The sequence below is a fragment of the Chiloscyllium punctatum genome, chromosome 8, assembly GCF_047496795.1.
Source record: "Chiloscyllium punctatum isolate Juve2018m chromosome 8, sChiPun1.3, whole genome shotgun sequence".
Classification (NCBI taxonomy): Eukaryota; Metazoa; Chordata; class Chondrichthyes; order Orectolobiformes; family Hemiscylliidae; genus Chiloscyllium; species Chiloscyllium punctatum.
In genome coordinates, this window is record NC_092746.1 from 131,271,827 (window position 1) to 131,287,747 (window position 15,921).

The 15,921-nt window shown below is 46.3% G+C and overlaps 1 protein-coding gene across 1 annotated transcript in view; it reads right to left on the reverse strand.

The window, feature by feature from the left end:
• Window positions 1-9,144, reverse strand: part of LOC140480303 (fucolectin-like) — a 43,062-nt gene extending 33,918 nt beyond the window's left edge. Inside the window, exon 1 of the mRNA XM_072575007.1 lies at window positions 9,071-9,144. The gene's annotated coding sequence lies outside the window, so the exon portion shown is untranslated. The remainder of the gene's footprint in view (window positions 1-9,070) is intronic.
• Between the last annotated feature and the right edge of the window lie 6,777 nt (window positions 9,145-15,921).

Sequence of the window (15,921 nt, forward strand, 5' to 3'; positions counted from 1 at the left end):
ACATGGATTTTAGTAAGGCATTTGATAAGGTTCCCCATGGTCGGCTTATGCGGAAAGTCAGGAGGCATGGGATAGAGGGAAATTTGGCCAATTGGATAGAAAACTGGCTAACCGGTCGAAGTCAGAGAGTGGTGGTAGATGGTAAATATTCAGCATGGAGCCCAGTTACAAGTGGAGTTCCACAGGGATCCTCTGCTGTTTGTAATTTTTATTAATGACTTGGAAGAGGGATTCGAAGGGTGGGTCAGTCAATTTGCAGACGATACGAAGATTGGTGGAGTTGTGGATAGTGAGGAGGGCTGTTGTCGGCTGCAAAGGGACTTAGATGTGATGCAGAGCTGGGCTGAGGAGTGGCAGATGGAGTTCAACCCTGTCAAGTGTGAGGTTGTCCATTTTGGAAGGACAAATAAGAATGCGGAATACAGGGTTAATGGTAGGGTTCTTAGTAAGGTGGAGGAGCAGAGGGATCTTGGGGTCTATGTTCATAGATCTTTCAAAGTTGCCACTCAGGTGGATAGAGCTTGTAAGAAGGCCTATGGTGTATTAGCGTTCATTAGCAGAGGGATTGAATTCAAGAGTTGTGAGGTGATGTTGCAGCTGTATCGGACCTTGGTAAGGCCACATTCGGAGTACTGTGTGCAGTTCTGGTCGCCTCACTTTCGGAAAGATGTGGAAGCTTTGGAGAGGGTGCAGAGAAGATTTACCAGGATGTTGCCTGGAATGGAGAATAGGTCATACGAGGTTAGGTTGAGAGTGCTAGGCCTTTTCTCATTGGAATGGAGAAGGATGAGGGGTGACTTGATAGAGGTTTATAAGATGATCAGAGGAATAGATAGAGTAGACAGTCAGAGACTTTTTCCCTGGGTACAACAGAGTGTTACAAGGGGACATAAATTTAAGGTGAAGGGTGGAAGGTATAGGGGAGATGTCAGGGGTAGGTTCTTTACCCAGAGAGTGGTGGGGGCATGGAATGCGCTGCCTGTGGGAGTGGCAGAGTCAGAATCATTGGTGACCTTTAAGTGGTACATGGATAGGTGCTTAAGCTAGGATAAATGTTCGGCACAACATCGTGGGCCGAAGGGCCTGTTCTGTGCTGTATTGTTTTATGTTCTATGTTCTATGTTCTAATTCACTCCTAAATCTGCTCCCCCTAATCCTGAGGCTATGCCCTCTTGTCCTGGTTTCACCTTCAAGTGGAAACATCCTCTCTACTTCTATCTTATCTATTCCCTCCATAATTCTTTATGTTTCTATAAGATTCCCCTCATTCTTCTGAATTCCAATGAATATAATCCCAATCTACTGAGTCTCTCCTCACAAGCCGACCCCCTCAACTCCGGAACCAACCCAGTGAACCCCCTCTGCACCCCCTCTAGTGCCAGTCCATCCTTTCTCAAGTAAAGAGACCAAAACCACACACAGTACTCCAGATGTGGCCTCGCCAGTACCTTGTACAGCTGTAACATACCCTCCCCGCTTTTAAACTCCATCCCTGCGGCGATGAAGGGGAACATTCCATTTGCCTTCCTAATTCCCTGTTGTCCCTGTGATTCATACACAAGGACCCCCAGGTCCCTCTGCACAGCATCATGCTGCAACCTTTCACCATTCAAGAAATAATCCTTTTTAATATTAACCCTAAAAAATGAATGGTTTCATGTTTATTAACGTTGTATTCCATCTGCCAGACCTTTGCCCACTCACTTAAACTATCTGTGTCCCTTTGCAAAGTTTCACAGTCCTCTGCACATATTGCTCTGCCACTCATATAGTATATCTGCAAACTTTGACACACTACACGTGGTCCCCAACTCAAAAACATCGATATAAATTGTGAATACTTGCAGTCCCGACACTGATCCCTGAGGCACACCACGAGTTACTGATTACCAGCCAGAATAGTACTCATCTATCCCACTTTTTCTTCCTGTTCGTCAACCAACCATCTATCCATGCTAATACTTTACCTGTAACGCTGTGCACCTTTATCTTACGCAGCAGCATCTTGTATGGCACCTTGTCCCATTTATCCATCTTGCTCGTAATATCTTCATAGAACTCCAGTAGATTAGTTAAGCCTGACCTGCCCTTCATGAACCCATGCTGCATCTTCCCAAATGGACAATTTCTATCTCGAACATAGAACATTTAGAACATTACAGTGTAGTACAGGCCCTTTGCCCCTTGATGTTGTGCTGACCTGTGGAACCAATCTGAAGCCCATCTCCCCTACACTATTCCATTATCACCCATATGCCTATCCAATGACCACTTCAATGCCCTTAAAGTTGGCGAATCTACTATTGTTGCAAGCAGTGTGTTCCACACCCCTACTACTCTGAGGAAAGAAACTCCCTCTGACATCTGTCCTGTATCTATCACCCCTCAATTTAAAGCTATGTCCCCTCGTGGTAGCCATCACCATCCGAGGAAAAAGGCTCTCACTGTCCACCCGATCTAACCCTCTGATTATCTTATACATCTCAATTAAATCACCTCTCAACCTTCTTCTCTCCAATGAGTACAGCCTCAAGTCCCTCAGCTGTTCTTCATAAGACCTCTGTCCATGCCAGGCAACATCCTAGTAAATCTCCTCTGAATCCTTTCCAAAGCTTCCGCATCTTTCCTATAATGCGGTGACCAGAACTGTACACAATCCAGATGTGGCCGCACCAGAGTTTTGTACAGCTGTAGCATGACCTCATGGTTCCAAAACTCAACTCCCTCTACTAATAAATGCTAACACACCGTATGCCTTCTTAACAACCCTATCAATCTGGGTGGCAAATTTCAGGGATCTATGTACCTGGACACTGAGATCTCACCTGGTTTAGCTTCCAACCTCATAGTCCGGGAACCCCGCACTGCCCGGTTCTACCTCCTTCCCAAGATCCACAAGCCTGACCACCCTGGCCGACCCATTGTCTCAGCATGCTCCTGCCCCACTGAACTCATCTCTACCGACCTTGACACTGTCCTATCCCCCCTAGTCCAGGAACTCCCCACATACGTTCGAGACACCACCCACGCCCTCCACCTCCTCCAAGACTTCCGTTTCCCTGGCCCCCAACGCCTTATCTTCACCATGGATATCCAATCCCTCTACACCTCCATTCGCCATGACCAGGGCCTCCAAACCCTCCGTTTTTTCCTCTCCAGACGTCCCCAACAGTACCCTTCCACTGACACTCTCATTCGTTTGGCCGAACTGGTCCTCACCCTTAACAATTACTCCTTTGAATCCTCCCACTTCCTCCAGACCAAAGGCGTAGCCATGGGCACACGTATGGGCCCCAGCTATGCCTGTCTCTTTGTTGGCTATGTAGAACAGTTGATCTTCCGTAATTACACCGGCACCACTCCCCACCTCTTCCTCCGCTACATTGATGACTGCATTGGCGCCACCTCGTGCTCCCGCGAGGAGGTTGAGCAATTCATCAACTTCACCAACACAGTCCACCCTGACCTTAAATTTACCTGGACTATCTCTGACACCTCGCTCCCCTTCCTGGACCTCTCCATCTCCATTAGTGACGACCGACTTGACACTGACATTTTTTACAAACCCACTGACTCCCATAGCTACCTGGATTACACCTCTTCCCACCCTATCTCTTGCAAAAATGCCACCCCGTATTCCCAATTTCTCCGCCTCCGCCGTATCTGCTCCCAGGAGGACCAGTTCCACCATAGGACACACCAGATGGCCTCCTTCTTTAGAGACCGCAATTTCCCTTCCCACGTGGTTAAAGATGCCCTCCAACGCATCTCGTCCACATCCCACATCTCCGCCCTCAGACCCCACCCCTCCAACCGTAACAAGGACAGAACGCCCCTGGTGCTCACCTTCCACCCTACAAACCTTCGCATCAACCAAATCATCCACCGACATTTCCGCCACCTCCAAACAGACCCCACCACCAGGGATATATTTCCCTCCCCACCCCTTTCCGCCTTCCGCAAAGACCGTTCCCTCCGTGACTACCTGGTCAGGTCCACACCCCCCTACGACCCACCCTCCCATTCTGGCACTTTCCCCTGCCACCGCAGGAACTGTAAAACCTGTGCCCACACCTCCTCCCTCACCTCTATCCAAGGCCCTAAAGGAGCCTTCCACATCCATCAAAGTTTCACCTGCACATCCACCAATATCATTTATTGTATCCGTTGCTCCCGATGTGGTCTCCTCTACATTGGGGAGACTGGGCGCCTCCTAGCAGAGCGCTTTAGGGAACATCTCCGAGACACCCGCACCAATCAACCAAACCGCCCCGTGGCCCAACATTTCAACTCCCCCTCCCACTCTGCCGAGAACATGGAGGTCCTGGGCCTCCTTCACCGCCGCTCCCTCACCACCAAACGCCTGGAGGAAGAACGCCTCATCTTCCGCCTCGGAACACTCCAACCCCAGGGCATCAATGTGGACTTCAACAGCTTCCTCATTTCCCCTTTCCCCACCTCATCCTAATTTCAAACTTCCAGCTCAGTTACTGTCTCCTTGACTTGTCCGACCTGCCTATCTTCTTTTCCACCTATCCACTCCACCCTCTCCTCCTTGACCTATCACCTTCATCTCCTCCCCCACTCACCCATTGTACTCTATGCTACTCTCTCCCCACCCCCACCCTCCTCTAGCTTATCTCTCCACGCTTCAGGCTCACTGCCTTTATTCCTGATGAAGGGCTTTTGCCCGAAACGTTGATTTTGCTGCTCATTGGATGCTGCCTGAACTGCTGTGCTCTTCCAGCACCACTAATCCAGTAACTGAGATCTCACTGCTCATCTAAAGTACAAAGAATCTTACCAGAAACCCAGTACTCTGTTTTCCTGTTACTCCATCCAAAGTGAATCACCTCACACTTTTCCACATTAAAGTCCATTTGCCACTTCTCCACCCAGCTCTGGAAATTTACTAACCCATCCTTCTATTCCCTCATCTGTAAAAATGACAAACAGCAGTTTACCTTAAACAGATCCTTGCGTAACCCCATTAGTCACTGAACTCCAGGATGAACATTTCCCATCAACCATCACCTTGCCTTCTTTCAGCGAGCCAATTTCTGATCCAAACCGCTAAATCACCCTCAATCCATGCCTCTGTATTGTGTACAATAGCCTACCATGGGGAACTTTATCAAACACTTTACTGAAATCCATATGCTCCACATCAACCACTTTACAGTCATCTACCTGTTTGGTCACCTTCTCAAAGAACTCAGTAAGGTCTGTGAGTCATGACCTACTCTTCACAAAACCGTGTTGACTCTCCATAATCAGCTTATTCCTTTCTAGATGATTATAAATCCTGTCTCTTATTATCTTTCCAACACTTTACCCATAATCGAAGTAAGGCTCACTGGCCTATAATTTCCAGGGTTGTCTCTACTCCCATTTTTGAACAAGGGAACAACATTTGCTATCTTCCGTCTTCTGGTAATATTCCTGTAGACAATGATAACATAAAGATCAAAGCCAAAGGCTCAGCAATCTCCTTCCTGGCTTCCCAGAGAATCCTCAGATAAATCCCATCTGGCCCAGGGGACTTACCTATTTCCAGAATTGCTAACACCTCCTCCTTTTGAACCTCAATCCCGTCTAGTCTAGTAGCCTGTATCTCAGTATTCTCCTCAACCACATTGTCTTATTCTCGTGTGAATACTAATGAAACATATTCATTTAGTGCTTCCCCTGTCTCACTACTAAACTTGATCGGCCCTAATCTTACTCTAGTCATTCTTTTATTCCTGATATACCTATAGAGAGCCTTCAGATTTCCCTTGATCCTATCCATCAACGACTTCTCATGTCTCCTCCTGGCTCTTCTTATCTCTGGCTTTAGGTCTTTTCTGGCTAATGTGTAACTTCAAGCTCCCTAACTGAGCCATCACAGCTTGTGTGAACATAAACCTTCTTCTTCCTCTTGACAAGAGATTCAACTTCCTTAGTAAACCACGGCTCACTTGCTCGACAACTTCCTTCCTGCCTGACAGGAACATACTTATCAAGGACACACAGGAGATGTCCCTTGAATAAGCTCCACATTTCGACTGTGCCCATCCCCTGCAGTTTCCTTTCCCATCCTATGTATCCTAAATCTTGCCTAAATGCATAGTACTTGCCTTTCCCACAGCTATAACTTTTGTCCTGCGGTATATACCTAACCCTTTCCATCACTAAAGCGAACATAACCGAATTGTGGTCACTATCACCAAAGTGCTCACTCACCTCCAAATCTAACATCTGGCCTAACATCTAGATGCCTTGTTATTTCTTGCTTGATATTTTACTCAAACATCTTCCCCACTACAGAGGTTAAGCTCACTGATCTATAATTCCACATCTTTTGCCTACCTCCCTTTTTAAACAGTGGCGTCACATTTGCTGATCTCGAATCTGCTGGAACTGCCCCAGAGTCCAGCGAGTTTTGGAAAATTACCACAAATGCACTTGCAAGAAAGAGTTGGATAGAGCGCTTAAGGATAGTGGAATCAAGGGTTATGGGGATAAGGCAGGAACAGGATACTGATTGAGGATGATCAGCCATGATCATAATGAATGGTGGTTCTGGCTCGAAGGGCAGAATGGCCTACTCCTGCACCTATTGTCTATTGTCTATTGCTATTTCTCCTGCCATCTCTTTTTTGTTCCCTGGGATACATTCCATCAGGGCCGGGAGACTTGTCTGTCCTTCAGTCCATAAGCTTGCCCAACACTAACTCTTCTGTAATAATGATTGTTTCCAGGTCCTCACCTACCTTTGTCTCTTTGTCAGTAACTGGCATGTTATTAATGTCCTCCACCGTAGAGACTGATACAAAATACCTGCCTCGGCCATTTCATCACATCCCAGAACTAAATGCCCCTTCTCATCCTCTAAAGGAACAACATTTACTTTAGCCACTCTTTTTATTTTATATAATTGTAGATTATTTTGCTATCTGTCTTTTTTTTTCATGTTCTATCTTACTTTTCTTTGTCGACATTTTTGTGGCTTTCTGTCGACCTTTAAAGTTTTCCCAATCTTCTAGTTTCCCACTGATCTTTGCCACCTTGTATGCCTTCTCTTTTAATTTGATAGCCTCCCTTATTCCCTCAAACACCTGTGACAGATTACCCCTTTTCTTACAGTTCTTCTTTTTCACTGGAAGATACTTTGGCTGAGCACTTTGAAAAATTACTTTGAAAGTCCTCCACTGCTCATCAACTGTCCCACCATCAAATCTTTGTTTCCAGTCTACTTTAGCCAAGTCCTCCCTCAAACTATTGTAGTTTCCCTTGTTTAAGCTCAGGACCCTCGTACTGGATTTTATCTTCACACTCTCTATCTGTGTTCTAAATTCATCCATACTGTGGTTGCTCCTTCCAAGAGGATCCCGAACTATGAGGTCATTAATTATTCCTGTCACATTACAAGGACCAGATCTAGGATAGCTTGCTCCCTCGTCTGTTCCATTACATACTGTTCAAGAAAACCAGTGCGGATACACTCAACAAACTTCTCCCCAACTCCTTAACAAGGTGCCCAGACCTGAACACGATACCCCAAATGTGGTCTGACAAACGATTTGTTGAGGTTTAACATCACCACCTCGCGTTTATACTCTATGCCCCTAATTATAAGCCCAAGAACCTTCTTAACAACTGTTCCAACTTGCCAGGCCAACTTTAGAGAATCATGTATCTGAACCCCGGGGTCGCTGTGCTCAGAATCATCCAGAAGGGAAACAGACACTTCTATCCAACTTGTCCATGCCAACCAAGTTTCCCAAACTAAATGAGTCCCTTTCGCCTTCCATATCCTTCTAAACCTTTCTTGTTCACGTACCTGTCTAAATGCCTTTTAAATGTTGTAACTGCACCTACATTTACCACTTCTTTTGACAGTTCATTCCCTGTATGATCCACCCTCTCAGTGAAAATGTTGGTGACCCTCAGGTCCCTTTTAAATCTTTTCCTTCTGACTTTAAACCATGCCCTCTAGTTTTGAAATCTCCTACCCTAGGCTGTTGCTTGAAATGTTGACTTTCCTGCTCCTCGGATACTGCCTGACCTGCTGTGTTTTTCCAGTACCACACTCTCGACTCTAATCTTCAGCATCTGCAGTCCTCACTTCTACCTTAGGGAAAAGATCTATTCACCTTATTTATACCCCTCCTGACATTATAAGCCTCTATGAGGTCAGCCCTCAGTTTCCTATGCTCTAGAGAAAAAAGTCCCAGTTTATCCAGCCTTTCCTTATAACTCAAAGCTTCCAGCCTCTTGTAAAACCTATTCTGTTTAGTAACATCCTCCCCACAGCAGGACGATCAGAATTGTACGCACTACTCCAAAAGCGGGCGCACCAATGTTCTGCACAGTTGTAACATGATGTCCTCCCTAAAAGTTGTCCCATTGAGTCGGTATTGCCTCTCTATGTTCCTTCTCCCAAAATGCATCACCTCACATTTCCCTGCTTTGAAATGCATTTGCCAGGTGTCTGTTCATTTGGCCAACTGTTCAATGTCCCTCTGGAGTCTCTCTGCACCATCCTCACAATTCCCTATTCTCCCTGGTTAGTACCCTCTCCAAATATAGAGATTTTACCCTCAACACTCATCCCTAAAATTATTTATATAAAATCAGAAAAACCAAGGTTTCCAACACAGAACTCTGGGGAACACCATTTTCAACTGGCCTCCAACCTGAGAAATGCCCATCTATACCCACCCTCTGTTTCCTACCTTTTAGCCAATTTCTAATCAATGCTGCCACCCCTCTGTTCCTCTGAACTTCCTAGTACCCTGCTGTTCTTTAAGTACTTCTTTAGCTCAGTTGGTCGGTTGGCTGGTTTGTGAGGTAGAGTGACACTAACAGCGTGGGTTCATTTCCCACCCTGGCTGAGGTGAACATGAGGAACTCTCCTTCTCACCCCTTCCCTCACCTGAGGCATAATGACCCTCAGGTTAAACCACTGAGGCCCTCTCTTCTCTCTCAGTCTGATACTGAGCAGTCCTTTGAGACTATGGTAACTTTATGGCCTGTCCACCAAATGTTGGAGTCTGCCCGTAAGAGATTAGGGAATGTTGCTCACCTGCCACAGGATCAGAGCGGAAGCTGATTCTCTCAGTTTGATGTGGGGTTTTATTCAGGAGCTCTCACACAACAGTCTGTCACATGATAACCGTTTGAGCCTCCTATTGGTCAAAGGTTTGTGTCCTGTTTGGAAGGAGTGAACATTGAAGGAGGAGGAGCTGGCATCCATCAGAACTGATACGAAACAAATATTGTCATTCCACTCATAAATCCACAGAACAGGGAGTGAGTCCTTCGGGGAATGTTAATACTCAACAAATCCTAACACCATGGAATAAATTGACTCAAAAGTCAAGAGGATCTGCTCAATGCAACACATCAAACTGTTCCTCAGGCAAATTGCTAAGAGTCTGATTGGCTGATCCCCACAGTGATCAGGGCGAGTTCAGATTGAATCCCTGGTTGGTCAATGCAATGGTTAACGTTGGAACAGGATCCAGCTGGAAGGAGGGTAATGACACTCCGATGTTTCCCACTGATCGGACTTTGGAATCCTGCCCTGTCACGGTTAGGATTGGGTTCAGCTGAGTGCTGTCACCCATCGCTGGGTTTCACCTGGAGGAGTGTTCAGCTCAGTGGAGTTTTCAGGAGGTGTAGACATTACAAAGGGACCAGCTTTCTGAGGGAGTAAACTGACAGAAACAAATAGGACAAGAAGTTATCGTGTCCGAGAGCAGGTGTTAGCCTTTGATGTCTCCTGACAATTACAAAGGACCAAGTGATGGACTTGGGAGGAACAGTCTGTTCATGGGTTTGGTGTGATTTAGGCCTCTGGGTTCAATATTACCGCACAGTTATTCATCAACAAATCCCAAAGAGTCAGCACATGGGGACATGAACCACTGGAGGGCAACGTGAGAAATACTGTAAGACAGAGAGAGAAAGGGAGGGTGAGAAAGACACAGGGAGGAAGAAAAAGACAGAGAGGCATAAAGAGTGAGAGATAGAGAAGTGATAGAGACAGTAACAGAAAGGAAGAGAGACAGAAACTGTACAACAGAGAGAAAGACAGATAAAACAAAGAACATTACCCCCCTCTAGCTAAAACCAAAGTTCTGTGTGTTGGTCGGTAAGGTGATAAGTGTTTTCTTTCATGTCTCATTCTTTTCAGCGGTCTCTTTGGGAATTTAGAATCGTGGGAATGGAGATTAGGGTAGTTGAATGTTCCTCCTGCAGCATGTGGGAGGTAAGGGTCACCTCTAGTGTCCCTGCTGACTGCATTTGTGGGAAGTGGACCCAACTCCAACTCCTTGAAAACCGCATTAGGGAACTGAAGCTGGACCTGGATGAACTTTGGATCATTCGGGAGGTGCAAGGGGTTAGTGAGAGGAGTTATAGGGAGGTAGTTACTTCACAGACACATGAATAAGGTACATGGGTTACCATCAGGGTGCAAAAGGGAACCACAGACAGTGCAGGGATCACCTCTAATGGTCTCCCTCAACCACAATTTTGGATATTGTTGGCGGGGAGGACTCACCAGGGGCAAGCAATGGAGCACAGGTCTCTGACATAGAATCTGTCCCTGTTACTCGGAGGGGAAGGGGGAGATGAGCAGAGCATTAGTCACTGGGGACTCCATAGTTAGGCGGATAGATAGGAGGTTCGGTGGAACGAGAGAGATTCACAATTGGTGTGTTGCTTAGCGCTAGGACAAACAGAGTTGTTATTTCTGGTTTGTTGCCTGTGCCACGTGCTAGTGAAGCGAGGAACAGGGAGAGAGAGGAGCTGTACATGTGGCTGCAGGGATGGTGCAGGAGGGAGGGTTTTGGATTCTTGCATAATTGGAGCTCTTTCTGGGGAAGGTGGGACCTCTACAAACAGGATGGTCTACACCTGAACCAGAGGAGTACCAATATCCTGGGGGAAATTTGCTAATGCTCTTTGGAGGGGTGGGCTTAAACTAATGCAGCAGGGGGATGGGAACCTAAATTGTAGTTCCAATGTACAGGAGGTTGAGGGTAATGAGGGCAGGGATAGGTTTACAAGGTCGCAAGAGGGCACCGGCAAGCAGGATGTTGGTTTGAAGTATGTGTGTACTTCAACTCCAAGAGCATCCAGAATAAGGTGGGTGAACTTGCAGCATGGGTCAGTACCTGGGATTTCGATGTTGTGGCCATTTCAGAGCCATTGATAGAGCAGGGACAGGAATGGCTGGTGCAGATTCCGGGATTTAGATGTTTCAGCAAGAACGGAGAAGATGGTAAAAGAGGTGGGGGTGTGGCATTGTTAGTCAAGGATAGTATGAGAGCAGCTGAGGTAACGTTTGGGGACTCATCCACTGAGGTAGCATGGGTTGAGGCTAGAAACGGAAAAGGAGAGGTCACCCTGTTGGGCAATTTCTATAGGCCTCTGAATTGTTCCAGGGATGTAGAGGAAAGAATAGCAAAGAGGAATCTCAATAGGAGTGAGAGGAATAGAGTTGTTGTTATGGGGGTCTTTAACTTCCCCAATACTGACTGGGAATATGATAGTTCAAGTAGTTTATATGGGTCAGTTTTTGTCCAATGTGTGCAGGAGGGTTTCCTGACACGGTATGTAGACAGGCCAACAAGGGGCAATGCCATATTGGATTGGGTACTGAGGGATGTACCAGGCAAGGTGTTAGATTTGGAAGTAAGTGAGCACTTTGTTGATAGTGACCACAATTCGGTTACGTTTATAATAGCAATGGTAGGGATAGGTATATACCACAGTGAAAGAGGTATAACTGGGGTAAAGGCAATTATGATTCAATTAGGCAAGATTTCGGATGCATAGGATGGGGAAGGAAACTGCAGGGGGTGGACACTCTTGAAATGTGGAGCTTATTCAAGGAACAGCTACTGTGGGTCCTTGATAAGGCAGGGAGGTAGTTGTTGAGAGAGGGAGGCATGGTTTAGTAAAGACGTTGATGCTCTTGTCAAGAAGACTAGGAAGGCTTATGTGAGGATGAGGCGTAAAGGTTCAGTTAGGGGGATTGGGAGTTACAAGTTAGCCAGAAAAGATCAAAAGAGAGGGCTAAGAGCCAGGAGGGGGCATAAGAAGTTGTTGTTGATGGGTTGGATCAAGGAAAACCCTAAGGCCTTCTATAGGCGTATCAAGAATAAAAGAATGACTAGCATAAGGTTAGGGCCAATCAAAGACAGTAGTGGGAAGTTGTGTGTGGAATCTAAGGACATAGGGGAAGGGCTTAATGAATACTTTTCACCAGTATTCACATTGGAAAGGGGCAATGTTAGTGAGAACACAGAGATACAGGCTACTAGATTAGATGGGATTGAGGATGACAAAGAGGAGGTTTTAGCAATTTTGGAAGATCTGAAAATAGATAAATCACCTGGGCCAAATGAGACTTATCCTCGGATTCTCTGGGAAGCCAGGGAGGAGACTGCCGAGCCTTTGGCTTTGATCTTTATGTCATCATTGTCGACAGGAGTAGTGTGAGCAAACTGGAGGATAGCAAATATTGTTCCCTTGTTCAAGAAGGGTGTAGGGCCAACCCTGGAAATTATAGGCCAGTGAGCCTCACTTCGGTTGTGGGTAAATTTGGGAAAGGGTTATTAAAGATAGGATTTACAATCATCTGGAAAAGAATAATTTGATTAGGGATAGTCAACACAATTTTGTGAAGGATAGGTTGTGCCTCCCAAACCTTATTGAGTTCTTTGAGAAGGTGAACAAACAGGTGGATGAGGGTAAAGCGGTTGATGTGGTGGATATGGATTTCAGTAAGGTGTTCGATAAGGTTCCACACGAGAGTCTGTTGGATCAAATATGGAGCTTTGGGCTTGAAGGTGATTTAGCAGTTTGGATCAGAAATTGGTTGGCTGAAAGAAGACAGAAGGTGGCTGATGGAAAATGTTCATCTTGGAGCTCAGTTACTAGTGGTGTACCACAAGGATGTGTTTTGGGGCCACTGCTTTTTGTCATTTTTATAAATGATCTCGATGTGGGTTAGTAAATTTGCGGATGACACTAAGCTAGGCAGATTTGGATCATGCCAAAGCATTTTGTGAGTTACAAAGGGACATAGATAAGATGCAGAGCTGGGCTGAGAAGTGGCAAGTGTGAGGTAGTTCATCTCAGAAGAATACAGGAATGCAGAGTACTGGGCGAATGGTAAAATTCTTGGCAGTGTAGATGAACAGACAAATCTCAGTGTCCAGGTGCATAAATCCCTGAAAGTTGCCACCCAGGTGATAGGGTCGTTAAGAAGGCATATGGTGTGTTGGCGTTTATTGGCAGGGGATTGAGTTTCGGAGCCACAAGGTCATGCTTCAGCTGTACAAACACTGGTAAGGCCGCACTTGGAGTATTGCATACAGTTCTGGTCACTGCGTTATAGGAAGGATGTGGAAGTTTTGGTAAGGGTTCAGAGGAGATTTAATAGGATATTGCCTGGTATAGAAGGAGGGTCTTACGAGGAAAGGCTGAGGGACCTGAGGCTGTTTTCGTTGGAGAGAAGAAGATTGAGAGGCAACTTAATCAAGACGTATAAGATAATCAGAGGGTTAGATAGGGTGGACAGTAAGAGCCTTTTCCCTCAGATGGTGAAGGCTAACATGAGGGAACAGAGCTTTAAATTGATGGGTGATAGATTTAGGACAGATATCAGGGATAGTTTCTTTATTCAGAGGGTAGTAGGGGTGTGGAATGGCCTGCCTGCAACAGTAGTAGACTCACTCCCCGACTCACCCATTGTACTCTATGCTACTCTCTCCCCACCCCCACCCTCCTCTAGCTTATCTCTCCACATTTCAGGCTCACTGCCTTTATTCCTGATGAAGGGTTTTTGCCCGAAATGTCGATTTCGAAGCTACTTGGATGCTGCCTGAACTGCTATGCTCTTCCAGCACCACTAATCCAGAATCACCGACATTAAGGGCATTTAAATAGGCACTGACGTCCATATGGATAATAATGGACGGGTGTGGGTTATATGTTATATGTCACACATATGTTATATGTTTGATGTTCTATGTTCTATTAAAGTGCAGTACAGGCCCTTTGGCCCTCGATGTTGCGCAGCCCTGTGAAAATAATCTGATGCCCATCTAACCCACACCATTCCATTATCATCCATATGTATGTCCAATGCCCATTTAAATGCCCTTAAAGTTGGCAAGTCTACTACTGTTACAGGCAGTGCGTTCCACACCCCCACTACTCTCTGAGTAAAGAAACTCCCTCTGACATCTGTCCTATATCTATCACCTCTCAGTTTAAAGCTATGTCCCCTCGTGCTGGCCATCACTATCTGAGGAAAAAGGCTCTCATTGTTCACCATATCTAACCCTCTGATCACACGCTGAGCAGGAGCGGACACAGAATTGCTGAGTAAGTGAAGGAACATATTTGGGTTATTGCTTTGCCCGCAACACTATTTCGATAGTGTCTCCCACCCATCCTCCTCTTCTAACCAAATAAAAGGCTCTGTGCGCCAGATTGCTAAGGCAATAACTGTTTGTATCCTTTATTTTCCACAGTCTCTTTGGGAAATTAGAACAGTGGGAATGAAGGTTAGGGCAGTTGAATGTTCCTCCTGCAGAATGTGGGAGGTAAAGGTTACCACTCAAGTCCCTGCTGACTGCATCGGCAGGAAATGCACCCAGCTTGAGTTTCTCGAAAACCACGTTAGGGAACTGGAGCTGGGCCTGGATGAACTTTGGATCATTCGGGAGGCGGAGGGGGTTAGTGAGAGGAGTAACAGGGAGGTAGTCACACCTCAGATACAAGATAAAGGCACATGGGCTACTGTCAGGGATCAGAAAGGAAACTGGCAGACAGTGCAGGGAACCCCTGAGGCCATTCCCCTCAATAACAAGTATATGGTTTTGGATACTATTGGGGGGATGACTTACCAGGGGTAAACAGTGGAGTACAGGTCTCTGACACAGAGTCTGTCCCTGTTGGTCAAAAAGGAAGAGAGGGAGAGGAGCAGAGCATTAGTCATAGTTCAGGGGACAGATAGGAGGTTCTGTGGGAACGAGAGAGACTCACAGTCACTGCGTTGCCTCCCAGGTGCCAGGGTTCGTGATGTCTCAGGTTGTGTTTTTGGGATCCTTGAGGAGGAGGGGGAGCAGCCGCAAGTCACGGTCCACACAGGCACCAATGATATAGGTAGGAAAAGGGATGGGGATTTAAGGCAGAAATTCAGGGAGCTAGGGTGGAAGCTCAGTGATAGATCAAACATATTGGTTATCTCTGGTTTGTTGCCCATGTCACATGCTGGCCAGCTGAGGAATAGGAAGAGAGAGGAATTAAACACATGGCTACAGGAACAGTGCGGGAGGGAGGGTTTTGGATTCCTAGATAATTGAGGCTAATTCTGGGGTAGATGGGACCTCTACAAACAGGATGGTCTTCAGCTGAACAAGGAAGAGGTTACCTAATACTCTTTGGGAGCCCATACACTAATTCCAGAACATAGAACATTCCAGCGCAGTACAGGCCCTTCGGCCCTCAATGTTGCGCTGACCTATGAAACCAACCTGAAGCCCATCTAACCAACACTCTTCTCATTATCATCCATATGCCTATCCAATGACTACTTAAATGTCCTTAAAGCTGGCAAATCTCCTACTGTTGCAGGCAGTCAGTTCCACACCCCTACGACTCTCTGAGTAAAGAAACTAACACTGACATCTGTCCTATATTAGATTAGATTACTTAAGTGTGGAAACAGGCCCTTTGGCCCAACCAGTCCACACCAACCCGCCAAAGCGTAACCCACCCAGACCCATTCCCCTACATTTACCCCTTCACCTAACACTATAGGCAATTTAACATGGCCAATGCACCTAACCTGCGCGTTTTTGGACTGTGGGAGGAAACCCACGCAGACACGGGGAGAATGTGCAAACTCCA